Raw genomic sequence first — 12,661 nt, forward strand, 5'->3', positions numbered from 1 at the left:
ATATCTACTCTTTGTTCATCTTAATCTCACGTTGTTAAAATTGATTGACACGCCACCTTGACTATATGAAATGATGTTGAATGCACATATGAATCAGGGTAATATAATTTCCGGGATTATATTACAGTGACTCATATGAACGTTCCGACATTGTGGCATAAAGAATTTAAGGCAAGTCAAGGAAAATTTTTCTCTCTATCCTTATTCCATATCATGATTAGTATTATTGAAAATACTAATCAACGGTATTCTTGTGTTTTGAAGGAACAATGCCTCCTCGTCGTGTGCCACGCCATGAGACTCCCGAACAAGCTCTACAACGAATGATAGCCACCGCCGTGGAAGCGGCCATGGCCGGTCACTCCTTCAACAACAACAATAACAACAACCACAACAACAACAATCAAGGAGCCGGTAACTCAAGCGAGGGGTGCTCCTATAAAGCCTTCATGGGGTGCAAACCTCATACTTTTGATGGAACCGAGGGACCGGTTACTCTCACTCGATGGTTCAAACAAACGGAAGTCGTTTTTAGCATAAGCGGGTGTTGGGACCAAGATAAAGTCAAATACTCCACTCACACTTTTGCCGGTGTCGCCCTCACATGGTGGAACACCTATGTACAATCGGTGGGTACCGATGAAGCTCACGCCCTCTCTTGGGCTGACTTAAGGGAAAAGATGATCGTCGAATTTCCCTCGTGAAGAAACCCGAAGGCTCGAACAAGAGCTAAGAACTTTGAAGGCGGTCGGAAACGATCTCAAGGCTTATAATCAATGATTTTCTGAACTAGCCTTGATGTGCCCAAACCATGTGAACCCCGAAGCTTTAAGGGTTGAACTTTACATGGATGGTCTCCCAAAGAGCATCAAACACGGGGTAATGTCATCCAAACCCACTAATCATCAAGAAGCTTTGAACATGGCCCGCAAGTTGATAGAAACAGTGGACGAAATTGTAGTGCCGGCACCTAAAGCCGAGGATAAGTCGGGTAACAACAAAAGAAAATGGGAAACACCCCAATCAAGCAACAACAACTTTGCCAAGAAGCCTTTCACCTCCGACGGCAAGAAGGGTTATGCCGGAAACCTACCTCTTTGCAACAAATGCAACAAGCACCACTTTGGTGAATGTGGCAAGCTAATTTGCCATCGGTGCCAAGGAGTTGGTCATAAGGCCAACGAATGTAAAAGTGTCGCCCCCATCGCTCGAAAGGGGCCCAATGCAAAAAAAAAACGGGCACTTGTTACGAATGTGGCCAAACGGGCCATTATAGAAATGCATGCCCGAAGAAGAAAGATAACCCCAACACACGCGGCCGAGCTTTCAACATCAACACCGAGGAAGCCCGAGATGACAATGAATTAGTCACGGGTACGTTTCTTCTCAACAACACTTATGTTACTTGTTTATTCGATTCGGGTGCCGATAAATGCTTTGTATCCAAGACTTTTATTCATTCTTTTAGCACTCCACCACTTCCATTAGATACCACTTATACCTTTGAAGTGGCTAACGAAAAACTATTGAGTGCCGACACATATTACCGGGGGGTGTACGTTAAATATTTTAGGTAATGAGTTTGAAATTGACTTGATACCCATGGAACTAGGAAGCTTCGACGTAATAATCGGTATGAATTGGTTAGCCAAAATGAAATCTCATATCCTTTGTGATCTTAACGCAATCCGAATTTCTATCGAGAACGGCGAACCTTTGATCGTCTATGGCGATAAGAGTTGCACCGGAGTCAACCTCGTTTCGTGCATTAAAGTTAGAAAACTACTCCGTAAGGGTTGTTTTGCGATCCTTGCTCACGTTAAGAAAGTCGAGTCCGATGAGAAGCACATTGAAGATGTGCCAATTGTTAGCTACTATTCCGATGTATTTCCCGACGAATTGCCGGGTCTTCCACCTCATCGACCGGTTGAATTCCAAATCGATCTTATTCCGGGAGTCGCACCCGTAGCACGTGCACCATATAGACTTGCTCCATCTGAAATGCAAGAATTGCAAAGTCAAATCCAAGAACTACTTGACCGTGGTTTTATCCAACCTAGCCATTCACCATGGGGCGCTCCGATTTTTTTTGTTAAAAAGAAAGACGGATCCCTACGAATGTGCATTGATTATCGTAAACTAAACAAATTGACGGTTAAGAACCGATATCCTCTTCCTCGAATCGATGACCTCTTTGATCAACTACAAGGGTCTTGTGTATATTCGAAAATCGATCTCCATTCGGGTTATCATCAATTAAGGGTTAAGGGGGAAGATGTCTCCAAAACCGCTTTCCGAACTCGTTATGGTAGTTATGAATTCCTTGTCATGCCATTTGGTCTCACTAATGCACCGGCGGTGTTCATGGATCTTATGAACCGCGTGTGCAAACCGTATCTTGACAAATTCGTTATCGTGTTCATCGATGATATTTTGGTTTATTCTAAAAGCGAAGAAGAACACGAGGAACGCCTCCGACTTATGCTTGAAATTTTAAGACAAGAACGACTCTATGCCAAATTCTCCAAGTGTGAATTTTGGTTAAAGGAAGTTCAATTTCTTGGTCATGTTGTAAGTGACCAAGGTATTAAAGTCGATCCATCAAAAATCGAAGCCATTAGTAAATGAGAGACTCCTACTACTCCTACTCACATTCGTCAATTCTTGGGTCTCGCCGGATACTATCGTAGATTCATCAAAGACTTCTCTTTGGTCGCTCGTCCTCTAACCGCGTTAACTCATAAGGGAAGAAAATTAGTTTGGACAACCGAACAAGAATCCGCATTTCAAATCTTGAAAACGAAGCTAACCACCGCTCCTATATTGTCACTTCCCGAAGGCAACGATGATTTTGTTGTGTATTGCGACGCCTCGAAACATGGTTTTGGGTGTGTGTTGATGCAACGAACGAAAGTCATTTCTTATGCTTCTCGACAACTCAAAATTCATGAACGAAACTACACGACATATGATCTCGAACTCGGAGCCGTTGTATTTGCACTTAAAATGTGGAGACAATATCTTTATGGAACCAAGAGTACTATCTTTACCGATCACAAAAGTCTCCAACACATCTTCGATCAAAAGAAACTAAACATGTGACAACGAAGGTGGATTGAAACCTTAAACGATTATGATTGCGAGCTTCGTTACCATCCCGGAAAGGCAAATGTAGTAGTCGATGCCTTAAGTCGAAAGGAAAGAGCGGGCCCCTTCGAGTACGAGCTTTAAACATCACCATCCACACAAACCTTAATAGCCAAATTCGGGTAGCCCAAGATGAGGCCCTCAAGGACGAAAATGTTTCACACGAGCTCTTGAACATTCTCGTCTCTCGATTCGAAGTTAGGGAGACCGGACTTCGATTTTTTGCCGGAAGGATTTGGGTGCCTAGATATGGGGACCTACGAAGTCTTATTTTAGATGAAGCCCATAAGTCACGATACTCGATTCACACCGGTGCCAATAAGATGTACCATGACCTTAAACAACAATATTAGTGGCCAAACATCAAAAGGGACGTAGCTACTTATGTTTTCAAGTGTTTGACATGTTCCAAAGTCAAAGTCGAACACCAAAGACCGTTCGGACTACTTCAACAACCCGAGATCCCGCAATGGAAGTGGGAAAGGATAACGATGGATTTTATCACCAAACTACCAAAGACGGTTGGCGGTTATGATACTATTTGGGTTATTGTTGACCGACTCACCAAATCTGCGCACTTCCTAGCCATGAAGGAAACCGATAAAATGGAGAAACTTGCACAACTTTACATTAAGGAGATCGTAGCCCGACACGGTGTACCGTTATTGATTATCTCCGACCGAGATGGCCGTTTTGTTTCTAGATTTTGGCGTACTTTACAAGAAGCGTTGGGAACGCGTTTAGACATGAACACCGCATACCATCCATAAACCGACGGACAAACGAATGCACAATTCAAACTTTGGAAGACATGCTACGAGCTTGCGTTGTCGACTTTGGAAAAGCTTGGGATAAGCACTTGCCTCTTGCCGAATTCTCCTACAATAATAGTTATCACGCGAGTATTAACGCCGCACCATTCAAAGCTTTATATGGCCGAAAATGTCGTTCACCTCTTTGTTGGGCCGAAGTAGGCGACACACAAATCACCAGAACCGAACTCATTCAAGAAACAACCGAGAAAATCGTTCAAATCTGAGATAGGCTTAGGACGGCCCGAAGTCATCAAAAGAGCTATACCGACAAACGACGCAACGACCTCGAATTTCAAGTCGATGACCTAGTAATGTTAAAAGTCGCACCTTGGAAAGGTGTAATCTGTTTTGGGAAACGCGGGAAGCTAAATCCGCGGTATATTGGTCATTTCGAAATCTTGGAGCGTATTGGAACCGTTGCTTATCGTTTGGATCTTCCACCTCAATTGAGCTCCGTCCATCCTACCTTCCATGTATCTAACTTGAAAAAGTGTCTTGCCGAACCCGATATCTTCATCCCTCTCGAGGAACTTACTATTGATGATAAACTTCATTTTGTGGAGGAACCAGTTGAAATTGTGGACACCTCCGTCAAGACATTGAAACAAAGCCGAATTCTGATTGTCAAGGTCCGTTGGAATGCCAAAAGGGGACCCGAGTTTACTTGGGAAAGACAAGATCAAATGCAAACGAAGTATCCTCATCTATTCGCGAATTCGGAAACGCAAGATCCTGAGGAAGAAACAACGACTACTACGCCTACTTAAATTTTGGGACGAAATTTCTTTTAAGGAGTAGGTAATGTAACATCCCGCCTTTTTCCGTTTACTTTTCCGTTTAATTATTTAAAGTCCGTTATATGATTATAACATCCCTCGTTAATACGCATTTTAAAAATATCTCGTTTAGGTAATTCACGCACCCGCAACCGAACTCGATGGACTAGTTTCGCCAAAGTGCCACAGAGGTGACTAGCATTTGACTAGCCAACCCCACCTCCCATCTTTTTTTTTCATTTCCATTTTCCTTTTCTTTTACTACTTCCCTATTTTCTTTCAATTCTCCAATTTGAAGACTCATCATCTAAATCCGTTCAAGCAAGCATCAATCAAAACAAATTACATATTTGGAATCCTTACAACTTCCTTTTCGATTTCATACCGATTTCATTACATTAGGGTAACTTTCTAAAATCACTAGATTTTGTGTTCTTAATGTTTATAACTTATAAAGTTGTTAATTAGTGTCTATGGCTCAAGTCTTACATGAATATGTGATTTATATGTTCGATCTTGTTATTTTGGTAACTAGCATGAACTTGAAACTTTGGTGTGTTTGATTTGGTGATTTGGTTGTTTGAATGATGTTGAATGTTATAAATGCATGTATTAAATGTGTTCCTAACATCACTAGCTTCAATTTGATGTGTAGGTTGCTTGAGAAAACTCCATAAACTTGATTAGTGATTTTGGTGAATTTGGGTTAGGGTTTGATAAGCTTGAAATGAATATTTGATGCATTGAATGCCATGAATTATTGTTTGTAAGTGGTTAGTTGTATTGTATGCTTGATTATCTACAAAACGGCGTGTTTTATGTATGCATTAAATGCCCGAATCATAAATGTGCACTTGTTAAATTTGAAGCATTAAATGTGTGCATTGATTGATCATTTGATTTGAAATGTCGGTTATTGCAAATAATGTTTTCGGTTGGTGAAATGTGTTTAGTTGGGTTCCTTGTCAAATTAGCTTTCTAACGATATAAGGTGCGAGTTCTAAGTGTTAACGGTTTGCTTTTTATGCATAAAAAGGTTTGGGTTGAGACTTAGAAAACTGAAACTGGCCATGTACCAGCTCGTGTGTATTGCCGTGGCGCGGCCAGCCTTTGTCGCGGCGCGACAATAGGCGTAGTTTGATTCTGACCTACATGGTCAAAATATGAAAAATGTTTGGCACACTATGGACCTCCGATTCACATGTAACTTGTTCTAACATGCTTATATATGAATAAAAACCTCAGAAAAATAGTTCGGGACCCGACCCGAACGTGTTGACTTTTTCGTTGACTTTGACCGACCAAAGTTGACTTTTAATCAAACTTAACCAAATGTTTGTGCAATCATTCTAACATGCTTTTATACTTGTACCTTACATGAAACATGACAATTTGATTCACATGCTATTATGATCGAGTCTTAGCGAGCCATAGGACTAATTGAACACTTTGACCTATCGTGTTTACCGTTATTGGTACAAACCTATTTGTTTAGGTCAAGACTAGCATTCGTTCTTGCATACGTTTACTTGTTGAAGTACTTTTACATACGTGCACTCAAGGTGAGATCATAGTCCCACTTTTACTCTTTTGAACTTACATTTGGGATGAGAAAACATAAACGTTTCTTTTTACTAAGTCAACACAAGTACAGGAAAACAAACATTCTACATACGAGTTTGAGCAAAAATCCTCAATTCGATTATCATTAGTTACACTTGCCGGGTGTAAGCGAGAACTTATGTTATATGGCCATATGGGTTTGACAAACCCTCATTCAAACGGTTCGCTACCGTTTACGAATGAAATATATTTTTGAGAAACAGTGTATGTTCTAACACTATTGTGATGGGGTTCTATGGAAGGAATGTTAAGCATTGATAATTGGGTGCTCGTGAAACAAACTTTTGGAATGTATTACTATTATATCAATGTTACGAATCTTGTGGTTCACTTGTACTTACTTACTTAAACCTATGATTTCACCAACGTTTTCGTTGACAGATTTCTATGTTTTTCTCAGGTCCTTGAACGTTTTGTGATACATGCTTCCACTCATTACTTTTGATACTTGATTGGATGTCGAGTATATACATGCATACATGGAGCATCTTTTGTCTACTTTTAAATCGTGTCGCATAGATTTCAATTGTACTTATAACTTTGTAACGTAACTTTTGGATGAACGATTCTTGTAAACTTGGGAACAAATCTTAACTTTTGAAATGAATGCGACATATTTTCGGTCAAACGTTAATTTAAAGACTTATGACCACGTAATGGGACCTAAGTAGTCGGCGCCGTCAATGACGATTTTGTCGGGTCGCTACAGAGTGTCCTCGTCAAATTATCCCTATATCCGAAGTCAAATATTCCAACTAATAGGGGACTTAAACTATAATTACACCAATTTTCCTTGTATGCAATTCACCCCTGTTTTAATAAGTCCATTGACTATTAATCCATTCCCGTGTCCGGTTAAATGAATAATTATTGGTATTTATAGATATCCCGCCCGCCGTACCTAGTCAAGCGTATGTGGTTATATATAAATACGTCAAATTATAAGTCTATATATTAAATTAACGAGGTTTCATTTAGTTAATATAAAGCCCATTAATAGCCCATAGTCTAATTTTCACAAGTGTCATTCTTTTATCCAAACCCCAATTATGGTCCAAAGCCCAATTACCCCGTTTTTAATATTTTAGCCCAACATCACGATTACTTCGGCTTAAATAAGCATAATAATAACTTAGCTACGAGACATTAATTTAAAAAGGTTGAACATAACTTACAATGATTAATAATAGCGTAGCATTACACGGACAGAATTTCGACTTACACACTTACAACATTCGCTAACATACCCTTATTATTATTAATCTTAAATTAAAATTAAATTTATAAATAATATATATATATATATATATATATATATATATATATATATATATATATATATATATATATATATATATATATATATATATATATATATATATATATATATATATATATATATATATATATATATATATATATATATATATATATATATATATATATATATATATATCGTAAGAGATAGAGAGGATAGAAAAAGATGTAAAAAATTCGGCCAAAACACGCGAAATTTATAGGACCTGACCCAACTTTTGGGGCCATACGATCGCATGAGTTTTGTTCTTCCAGGCCATGCGATCGCATGGCCAGCTGGATCATGCCACATGCTTTTGTTTGCTAGTTTGCCGACGGTTTTAATAAATAATATAATATATATATAATTTTAAGAATTAATTATATATTATATTATATTCATGTGCATAGTTGACTTGTAATTTTCGCTCCGTTGGGTCGCGCGTTAAGAGTTGACTCTGGTCCTGGTTCTGGATTTTCAAACGTCCTTGCGTACAATTTAATATCTTGTACTTTGCATTTTGCGACTTGTACTCTTATAACTTTTAGACGTTTCTCATTAATAATTTGAACCTCTTGGATTGTACTTTGTACTTTTGAGCTTTTTGGTCGTTTGCGTCTTCAATTCGTCGAATCTGTCTTTTGTCTTCACCTTTTAATATTTAAACGAATATCACTTGTAAATAGAACAATTGCAACTAAAAGCTTGTCTTTCTTGAAGAATAATGCTATGAAATATTTGTTCATTTTTAGCATTATCAATCGTATCCCTTTTCTTTTTTTTTCTTTTTTTTATAAATAATATTATTAATAAATATATTAGTAATAAATATAATACTAATTAATGATATTTTTTATTAATAATAATAATAATAGTAATATTGATAAGACACTAATACTAATACATTTAAAAATAATTATAACAATAATAACATGATGATATTGATAATAACAAAGATGATAATAATAATATTAATGATAAGTTCTTTTATTATAACAATTTTAATAATTTTAGGAATAGTGATAATACCAATAATAATAATAATAATAATATTATTATTAGTAATTATATTAATGATAACAAATATCCTAATTTTATTTCTAGTTATGATAATAATGATTTTAGTAATGATACCAATAATATTAGCAAATTAAAGATTTCCAATTTCATATATATATATATATATATATATATATATATATATATATATATATATATAATATTATTAATACTAATATTAATATTAATCATAAATAATACATCTATCATTTAACTTGGAATTTAATATATTAATATTACATATTATAATTTACGTAATATTATACAAATAATGCTTATATCTTTATATATATATATATATATATATATATATATATATATATATATATATATATATATATATATATATATATATATATATATATATATATATATATATATATATATATATATATATTCCATTATGCATAACATAATAATTCTTTATAGAAATCCTATTTACCTATATATAACTTTATTTTAATAACAACTCTCTTATCTTGTAAAATATTTTTACATATTCAAGTCTAATGATTTAATTATATTTTATTATTTTCAATACATATATTTATAATATATATATATATATATATATATATATATATATATATATATATATATATATATATATATATATATATATATATATATATATTTATATATATTTATATATTTATTTATTCATAATTGTTCGTGAATCGTCGAGAGCAGTCGAAGGTCAATTGAATATATAAACATCGTTTTTAAAATTTTCTAAACTCAACTTTACATACATTGCTTATCGTATCGAAATCATATAAAGATTAAGTTTAAATTTAGTTAGAAATTCCCGTCGTCACACAGAATGCAGGAGAGGTACTATAAATTGGCCAGTTTTGCTCGACACTCTCACACACTTTCACATTTCTTTTACTTTTCTGTGTAACTTATAATTTATATTTATATTATTATTATTATTAATATTATTATTATTAAGATTAATATTATTATTAATCTTATGGTGAGAAGAATTATTATTAGTAGTATTATACATAAAATATTACGACGGAGTGGTGTCCGAGTGATTTCAAAAATGGTTTTTCGAGCGGGATAAAGCTAAGGAAATTATGGGTTATGGCTATGGAGGTTATGGGTATTGTTCAGGGGTATGCTTGTGAGGTTAATCTAGTGTTTATAATCTCCGTTGCGTCTACGTACTTTCCTGCAATATTGAGTCTCAATATTGATACGTGAGCACTCATATCTTATCTTTTATATATTAATAGTGTATCCCTGTCTAGTGCTCGAGTATATATGTTTATGCATACTTGTATGCTTTAATTTTATCGTTAGATAGTTTATGATGAATCACGAATGTGATAAATATGTTATTGATATAAGATATATGATATGCATGTCGTTGGAAAGCTGTCGAAAAATTAATAACTTTTCATTTCGAAATCGTGTATTTTCGAGGAACGGATTAAAAGTTATGGTCAACTGAATTATGATTAACATTAATTGAAATTGCTTTTGAATCTGCAATTGATATTTAAACAACTTATTTATAAGATTGATAAATTGGATTTTCAAATATTACTAATCGAGTAAATGAATTTTTATATAAAGCACGTCTCATCTTGTTGAGCAATTGTCAAAGTTGACTGTCTTATCATGTTTTAAAGCTTTATAAACACTATAATCTGATTTTACAAGTATTGGGAAACTATATGAAATGTTAAAATATATTCAATTGCCATGATCATTCAAATATAATATAACTCCTGAAATAAATAATGTTTTGAGTTTGATAAACTATAAATTCGTTCAATTATCAAGACTTATACTATGTTAATAAATATGTATAGATTTAAAGATCATATTGGGTCAGGTTGACTTTTGAGATGACTTTTGTTAACTTTTGCATGTCGATCTCGAGCATTAGGATTGTGATACACTATAACCCGAACTAGCTTGTTAGACATGTATTGACCAACATATGTTCTCTAGGTTGAGATCTACGATTATTTTGCATTTCGAGTTTCGATCACATTTCGGTGAATGACCTTATGTATTGCTAAGGTGAGTTTCATTTGCTCCCTTTTTAAATGCTTCTTAAATCTATATTTTTGGGCTGAGAACACATGCACTTTATTTTAAACGCAATGGATACAAGTACATACTAAATTCTACACTGAGTTTGAACCGAAAATCCCTTAGCTTTGGTAACTAGTAACTGCCAGTTATAAGAACTGGTGGGTGTAAGTAGTTGTATATGGATCCATAGGGTTTGACATCCCCGTCCGTTCCAAGTATAGAGACCCTAGCCTGAACTATAAAGCGGACGTATGCTATTTGAGTTTAGTACACGTTGGTTTGCGTGTATTGTACATGTTGGTTGCATGTATGTTAAAACAAGGGTACTTATTATATATACGTTAAGTTTAGTTACCAGGGTGCTCAATCTTGTAAAATATTTTGATAAACGTTTCGGGATGAAACAATTGTGATCCACCTTTACATACAGATTATGCGCAACATTAAAACTATGAACTCACCAACCTTTGTGTTGACAATTTTAAGCATGTTTATTCTCAGGTTCCTAGAAGTCTTCCGCTATTTGCTTATACGTTATACAAGCTATGTGCATGGAGTCATACATATTTTATTCAAGAAAACGTTGCATTCACAAAATCATTACCATGTATCCTATTTGGACTGCATTATCAACGTGTAACAACCCGACTTTTTTGACTTTTAATTATATTTATTTCTTTCACGAAACTGCGTATTTGTGCGTACTGTGTTAGATTATATTATGGGATCATTAATTATGTTAATTACTTGCGTTAATGCCTTACAATGTGTTTTTAAGTACTTAGTTACTTAACGTGATCCTTGATTTCATTTACGACCGTTAGTGTCACTTATTGATTAAAACGAGCTACGAACTTAGTACACGTTAAACTTTTGCCATAATATGGATATTATGGCTACGTAAACGTAATTGTTACTTATTAATGACAATTACTTGGTTTTATGGTTCCTTAATTATGCTTAAGTGTTTACTAAGGCTTACTAGTTACCTTAATGGACTTAACACCTTAATGGACTTTCATGGCCCAACCTACTCAACTTAAGTGGGCTAGTAATGGGTTAATTAGCCCATGTAATCATAATTAAGTCCATGAAATTAATAAGACAAGTATTATGCATGCTTATGTACCAAGGCTTGCATTATGTCTCAAACCACCCAACATGTCACCATCACCATGTACTACCACCATGAACCACACCACATGAGGCCAAATGGTCCCCCCTCCTTGTCCCTTGAACCGTCGGCCACCACCCCATCCCCACCAATTTTTCTTTTTTTTTCTTTTTCTTTCCTTGATAAATACTCATACTTCACTTCATTCTCTCATTTTCATTTCATTCAAACACACACTCTTATCTCTACTTTCTCACTCTAAAATTTCTCTTAAATACTTGAAGAACTTGTAAGTTCTTAACTTCTTTTTCTTTCTTTTCTTACTTTAATTCATAGATCATTATCATCATGAACAAATATTCAAGTTTTATAACTTGAATCTTAATAACTTTTATTGATTTAAACTTTGTTTTGAAAAGTTTTCAAGAACATGAAGGATTCAAGCTTCTTAGCTTTGAATCTTCATAATCTTGTTAGATCTAAGTTTATTTACTTAAGATCTCTTTATTTATGTTTAAAGATCAAAACCCATGTTTATGATCTTCATGTAACTTGTAGATCCAACACTTTACTTTATGGATCTTCAAGAAAGTTTGAAATACAACCTTACTAGCTTGATGTTTCTACAAAAAGTTAAGATAAGATCAAAGTTTGTTAACTTATGATCTTCTTTTGTTTGTTGTATTTTAGATTTGTGACTTACGTTTTCAAGAAACAAAAGATGCAAGCTTGCTAGCTTGAGATCTCATAAATGTTGTTAGGAATCCAAGCTCTC

Source organism: Rutidosis leptorrhynchoides, chromosome 6 (genome assembly GCF_046630445.1).
Source record: "Rutidosis leptorrhynchoides isolate AG116_Rl617_1_P2 chromosome 6, CSIRO_AGI_Rlap_v1, whole genome shotgun sequence".
NCBI classification, from domain to species: Eukaryota; Viridiplantae; Streptophyta; class Magnoliopsida; order Asterales; family Asteraceae; genus Rutidosis; species Rutidosis leptorrhynchoides.